The following is a 7,573-nucleotide window of genomic DNA, read 5'->3' as shown; positions in this document are numbered from 1 at the left end:
AAGGGGAGAAGAAAGAGGAAGAGGATGAATAAAAGAAAAAGGAGGTTCTATGTTCAAACCCACGGTATAGGTGCTACGAAACATATAATGTTGAAGGACTGTTGACAAAATTTTTTAAGAACAGAACTAACTTTCCATATTTTTATAAAAAAATTCAGATTGTGTTACTGAGATTATGTCTTATTCCATTTGTGAGATATTTGAACAAGTAGTTCCTTATTCTTCTAATTTGACTGTTTTCAATTAAATTTTATTGACACTTTTCCGCAAAGCGAGTCAAAGAGACTGGGACGTCCAAGTAAGATTCAATAGGGAAAAGATTAAACTATTTGTTTCAAACACTTTCTCCAAATGAATTAATCGCATAATCCTACAATGCAAGCTTCTTGTTGAAGTTTAATGAAATACAACGTTTCAGGCATTATTATTAAACGAAAATCCCAATCAAATGCTGTAAATCACCCCGAAGACTTCTGCTACTGCAAATATTGACAACAGGGTAAACAGCTAGATGGAAATTCGATGAGCGCTACTATAGGAAAATAATTACTATTGATAAAGTTATGATTTATTATTTGTTTGAGTTATTATTTATTTCCATGTTCAGGATTTTTTTTTTTTATTTTCTATGACAATACACACTTTTGTAAATCTGAATGGCATTTCTTCGCTATATTTTTTGATAATACTACTTGTTTTAATATCTATTTCATTAGAGATCTATATATAAAAGCGAAATGGCACTCACTCACTGACTGACTGATTGACTGACTGACTGACTGACTGACTCACTCACTCACTCACTCGCATAACTAAAAATCTACCGGACCAAAAACGTTCAAATTTGGTAGGTATGTTCAATTGGCCCTTTAGAGGCGCACTAAGAAATCTTTTGGCAATATTTTAACTCTAAGGGTTGTTTTTAAGGGTTTTAAGTTCGTCTTTTAGCATATATATGTGTGCATGTATAAGTTTTGTGTAAGTGTATGTGTGTGTGTGTGTGTGTGTGTGTGTGTGTTTGTGCGCATGTGTGAATGTGTGTGCGTATGAATGTGTGCGCATATGTGAATGTGTGTGCGTATGAATGTGTGCGCATATGTGAATGTGTGTGCGTATGAATGTGTGCAAGAATGATTATAAATATTGACATATTGATTTATTTCAATATAATACCATATTCAATTATTATGTTTTCATTATATAATATTTAAATTTGTATATAAATATTTATTATATATATTCAAGTGTCCCCACACATGGTAGCCTATAGGGAACACATATTAGAAATTAGGGAACAATATTGTATTTGATTTTTGGAATGCATTTGATTGTTGATTGTTTAATTTTTTTTTTTGAATAAAGAATTTGAATATTCTTCTTCTCCCAATCTCTTAATTATAATTGAAATTTCCATATCATATGTTACTATAGAACTATAATCTAGATAGAGTACCTCTTCGAAACAGTTGCTAACTGGCAACTAAATTAATAATTTTGTCAGGTTGGCATTAAGTTGAGTTGACTTTGTTAGGTTGGCACCAAGTTGAAGATTTAATGCATTTATCGCGGAAAAATTGATTGGCCACTCCCTACTTCAAACCTGGGAATATTATATTACTAGCAGTCAGGCTCGCTTCGCTCGCCATATCCGTTTAGCCAGCCGTTCAGTCTGGACCCCCGACTGGATTGTCCTAACATATGATAAAAATGCCCAAATGAATAATGCAGGCGAGCGAAGCGAGCCTGCTGATCTTATTCTTGGACGATCCAGTCAGGGGTCCAGGGGGCGGAGCCCCCTGGCTAGACGGATATGGCGAGCGAAGCGAGCCTGACGGCTAGTTTTGAATAAAAAAACAGTTTTGGACTAAGCCTGTTGGTCTCTATTCATTATTATGATATCATTTTTGATTAGATGAGTGAATCAATGAAAAAAATAGATGAAATGGAGGAGAAATGGATGTAAAACTATATAATAAACCGTGACCTTGACCTCAGAAGTAGCCTGGACTCGACACAATTCTCCATCACTAGGTCAAACAGGAAAAAACGCGAGAATTGCGACTAGGTTAAAACTCCAGTCTACGCGTGTATTATATAATACAACATTTGGCGTCTTTTCTTCATCAGCCTCTCACACACTCGCTCTCTCTCTCTCACACACAATCTATCTCTCTATCTATCCATTGGCGTCTTTTCCTCATCAGCCTCTCACACTCTCACACACACTCTCTCTCTCTCTCTCCCTCTCTACATCTCTCAATCTCTATCAGCCTTATTCTCTCTCTATCCATCTATCTCTCCATTCATACGAGTGAGTGGAATGTATTTTCTAGTCCGCTGAAAAATTGCTCAACAAAACAGGGTTTGAACCCGGGACCGACACCTTGCGACATTCGATGTCGAATTGTGTTATCTAACCATACAATTAATTTATCGGCTATTGCTTTCGAGTGTTGAATTATTGGAAAGAAAACATACAACTTTATTAGGGTTAGTTACAGCCTTAGTTACTTTTTGAATGGTGCAAGTGAATTCTTGGTTCAAATTTGTTCAGTTCTTTTATTTATTCATTCATTGAGTGGCGCAAATCAAGAAGAATTTTCCCATTAAATTGAATTAAAAAGTCTAAGATATTGTCAAAAAACCACAGATTAATTATTGATAAATTTGGTGTAATAACCGAAATATGGTGGTGGATATGGTGTAATAACCGAGACCGGTCTATCTAAGTATCAATGAATCTGTAGTTTTTTTGACAATTTCTTAGTCTTTTTCATTCAATATGAATAGTTACCACAATATCAACTTCTCAACTACACAAAAAAGTTCTCTATGAATAATTGAAAATTGATAACTTGGAGAAAAAACAGGCCTTTTTTCCAAAAAAGGCAATGAGAGAATAAAAAATACAATGAAGGAACTTGCCTATTCCAGTTGAAGAAGTTCAGATTTAATGATGGAAAAAAGTTTATTTCTCAATTTTGATTTGCATAGTCCAAATATCAATTCAAATTTGGCCACGATTGCAAGTATGTCCATTAAGTTTGGCCATGATCAACCGATGATTGAAGACGTCACCTGTTGGTTCTCGTACCGTCATTCAATCTCGGTTAAATTTAATGAACGTATATGCAACCGAGAATAGGATTTTTTGAATTGTTCGTTTTCTAATATTATATCATAAATAATGTGCATACCATATAATTAAACATTTGTTTGTTCTCTCTTATTTCATTGTTATCGTTCAGTTCAAAATTTAAGTTATAGCCTGTACTTGGGCACTTGAATAAATATTGGAATAGGAACAGATTTGTAGGTTCAAAAAAACCCCTAAAACTAAAGATCAGTTTATCTCTCCTATTTCAATTGCCTCTCGCACAAGCCTAGAGTACATGTAGACATCATCCTCAACAGGAGGTATTTGAAGTAGCTAAATACAAACACAACAGGAGTTATTATTTTATTGATTCATACATTAAGTACATTATGAGATAGATAGCGAGAGAAAAAATAAGGTAACCTTGTGCTAGTGCTAGTCCGAAATAGGTTGAGTCTTGTAGTTGATCACTTTTTCAATCCTTAATTATGTTTAAATTCAGATGCTTTAAAACCAAACATAGAAGAAATCTTTATTATATTAATACTTCACATTATTATCATTAAAATTGTAAAACGAAGTATATGGGCTTTATACTTAGGAAAAAATGGCAGTCTTGTATGATAGCTTTGGAAGTATATCAATAAAATTCATCTTGTAAAAATATCAATCAAGTGCAATAAGATAAGTTATCGAAAATTTTAAACAGAAGAAAAAATATATGATTGTATAACCACCCGTCAGGCTCGCTTGGCTCGCCATATCCGTCTAGCCAGGGGGCTCCGCCCCCTGGACCCCCGACTGGATCGTCCAAGAATGAGATTAGCAGGCTCGCTTCGCTCGCCTACATTTTTATCATGTTAGGACAATCCAGTCGGGGGTCCAGACTAAACGTCTGGCTGGACGGATATGGCGAGCGAAGCGAGCCTGACGGCTAGTAATATAATATTCCCAGGATTGAAGTAGTAGTGCCCAATCAATTTTCCGCGATAAATGCATTTAAATCTTCAACTTGGTGCCAACCTAACAAAGTCAACTCAACTTAATGCCAACCTGACTAAATTATTAATTTAGTTGCCAGTTAACAACTGTTTCGAAGAGGTACTCTATCTAGATTATAGTTCTATATTAACATATGATATGGAAATTTCAATTATAATTAAGAAACTGGGAGAAGAAGAATATACATGCTGAAAGACGAACTTTAAACCCTTAAAAACAACCCTTAGAGTTGAAATATTGCCAAAAGATTTCTGAGTGCGCCTCTAAAGGGCCAACTGAACATGCCTACCAAATTTGAACGTTTTTGGTCCGGTAGATTTTTAGTTATGCGAGTGAGTGAGTGGGTGAGTGAGTCAGTCAGTCAGACTGTCTGTCAGTCAGTCAGTGAGTGAGTGCCATTTCGCTTTTATATATGTATAATAAATAGTAATAATAATGATATGAGGAAGTGTATCAATTAATCTGGAATTTAGACAACGTTCAGTCAAGATATACTGAAATAATAACTAAGAATATTATGTTCTTCATTTTGGAGAATATTATTTTTCCTATATAAAGACCCATATTTCACCTTAAATGAAGAGCATTGTTGTAATTTACAAAAAATACAGACAATAATAATTGAAAGCAAATCTTTCTACACCAGTGTCCCAGTAAAACCATACATGACCCACTTTACGCTGCAATAGCCAAGTTCATAAATTAATCATTGTCTTTTCCTTTCCTTCAACACATATGCGCATGCGTTCACGCATCCTGCTTCAGATTCCTAGGTCCTGCATTAATTTTCTGTCTCTCTCATCCTGTTTGTAATTAATATTATCCTTATTTTCGACATCCTGTCTTAAGGATTGCACATCCACTTACTGCAGTGTTGCAATGGCGTCTAGCTTCTTCCAGTTCAGAAGCGTGCATTCTTTTTGTGTTCTAGTTTTTAATGGGAATGCAATGTGTTCCTCTATTATCTTGGTTTGTTTTCTTGTTTTCCTTGTCTATTATTCTTCTTTTTTCTAGTTCTTCTCAATTTTGCAGTCCTTCCCATTCTATTATTCTTGTCTATTATTCTTCTTTTTCTAGTTCTTCTCAATTTTGCAGTCCTTCCCATTCTTCTCCTTTCAGTTTGTACTATCCATCTTCTATTATATTTGTTTGTTTTTCTTTCCTATTCTTCTCTTTCTCTTTAATTCTTCTCCTCAATTTTGCAGTTCTTCCCATCCTTCTCTAAGTTTGTACTATCCACTCATTCTCTTATATTTTTTTGAAATTATCTGTGTTTTACTTCTTTTCAATGGTGTTTTTGTAGTATCTATGCTTGTTATTCCTCTCTGGTTACCTACCTTCTTAGTACTTCAATCATTTCTATCTATTTCCCTTTCCATCTCTCTATTATCCTTTGTTTGTCTCCTACCCTCGCATTCTCTTCTATTTCATCTTTATAATTATTGTATTTCCTTCTTCTCGTTCTACTATTTTTTTTCTCCACATCAATCCCATTTTCATGGTTCCTTCTCCACATTTTCTCTCTCTTCTTCTCTTTCTAATATTTGTCTGTTTTGTCTCAATTTTCCCCTTAGGTATTGTGAAATATCAAAATTTCCCATTTTCATGGTTCCTTCTCCACATTTTCTCTCTGTTCTTCTCTTTCTAATATTTGTATGGTTGTCACAATTTTCCCCTTAGGTATTGTAAAGTATCAGAATTTCCCATTTTTATGGTTCCTTCTCCACATTTTCTCTCTTCTTCTCTTTCTAATATTTGTATGGTTTTGTGACAATTTTCCCCTTAGGTATTGTAAAGTATTAAAATTTCCCATTTTCATGGTTCCTTCTCCACATTTTCTCTCTCTTCTTCTCTTTCTAATATTTGTCTGGTTTTGTCTCAATTTCCCCCTTAGGTATTGTGTAATATCAAAATTTCCCATTTTCATGGTTCCTTTTTCACATTTTCTCTCTCTTCCTCATCCTCTCTCTTCTTCTATCTCTAATATTTGTCTTGTTTTGTCTCAATTTCCTCCCTAGGTATTGTAAAATACCAAAAATTTCCTATTTTCATGGTTCCTTTTCCACAATGTCTCTCTCTTTCTCATCCTCTCTCTCTCTACTTCTCTTTCTAATATTTGTCTTGTTTTGTCTCAATTCCCCACTTTGGTATTGTTTCCCCCTTTTTCATTATCAGCAATATAATTTTGGCCGCTTTTCTCCATAAATATTCTATTTTGATTCTTAATTGTTGTGAAAAACTTACATCAATCACCTGTCCTCTCAATCTAATTATATTTATCTTTCACTTTATAAGATATTAATTATCCATTTTTCAAATTAAATTCTAGGGACTTATTCCAGATTCAATAGCCTATTTTGTCATAAAAAATTTGAATACGCAAAATGACACCACTTACGTTCCATGTTCTATTTTGGATCTTGAAACCGTTGAACTTCTATTCTTCTTATTATTCTATTATTCTTCTTCGTCTCCATTATTATTTCTTCTTTTCTCCCTTTTTTGGTCCTTTTCTCATACTTCTCATGAACCACTTTTCAAGTAAAGTTATGACACATTCATAATTGTTTTTCTCCGTTTTGAAAGTTGTAGTATGTCACTCATATTGTAACTTGCATGTTTATGTAAAGTGAACTTTGTGTAGGTGAAATGCTTCAAGCAAATTCGTGTTATGTTTCGTTTCATTCAAGTCAGTATGAATTAACACATTCAACATAGCTGTTACATTAATTAGTTTTTGCAATAACAGAAAATGCATTACTAAAAAAATTATCTTGTGTAACTGCATTGCATTTTAATATTGTTAAACTGACGCTATATTATTAGATGATATACATTAAGAAAACTCCGATCTTGGTTTTCAATAAACGAGTTTAACGATTTCAATTATTGAACGAGTGTTAAAGACTTTTGACTATGAAGGCCAAAATCATTGTCGTCTGTTTGTATTCTCTACAATTATTAACTAACGTTTGAATCAATCAACTTCAAATTTTGAGCACATATCCTTTGAAATTTCTTACAGATGAAGTTCTTTGAAGAACAAAATTTACCGTCTCCTTCATCCTTTTTTAGAAAAAAGAAGGATAGACTCCCAATATAGTTGTGTACTGTTTATGATATTATTATAAACAAGTCTATTTCTATTTAGTTTATCTCTCTAGTATACTATAGTCCATCTATAGATAGACTCAGTGGCCCAGTTGCACAGCATTCGGTTAAATTTCAATCGTGATTAATTTCACGATAACCAATCAGAGGAGGGTTTTTCGAAAAATACGCTTCTCTGGAAGGCTCTCATGGAATTAATCACTATTAAAATTAAACCAGCTTTTGTGCAATCGACACATAAGTACTCACGAGAAGAAAAAATCATACAAAAGTCATATGGAATATTGTAAATTGATCACAGTCAAAGTTAGTAGACTACGTTAGTAGGTTAGTAATTAGTCTACTAACGTTGGGTCACTGCGG

Source organism: Nilaparvata lugens, chromosome 13, assembly GCF_014356525.2.
Source record: "Nilaparvata lugens isolate BPH chromosome 13, ASM1435652v1, whole genome shotgun sequence".
NCBI lineage: Eukaryota > Metazoa > Arthropoda > Insecta > Hemiptera > Delphacidae > Nilaparvata > Nilaparvata lugens.
Note: the sequence above shows the minus strand (reverse complement) of the source record.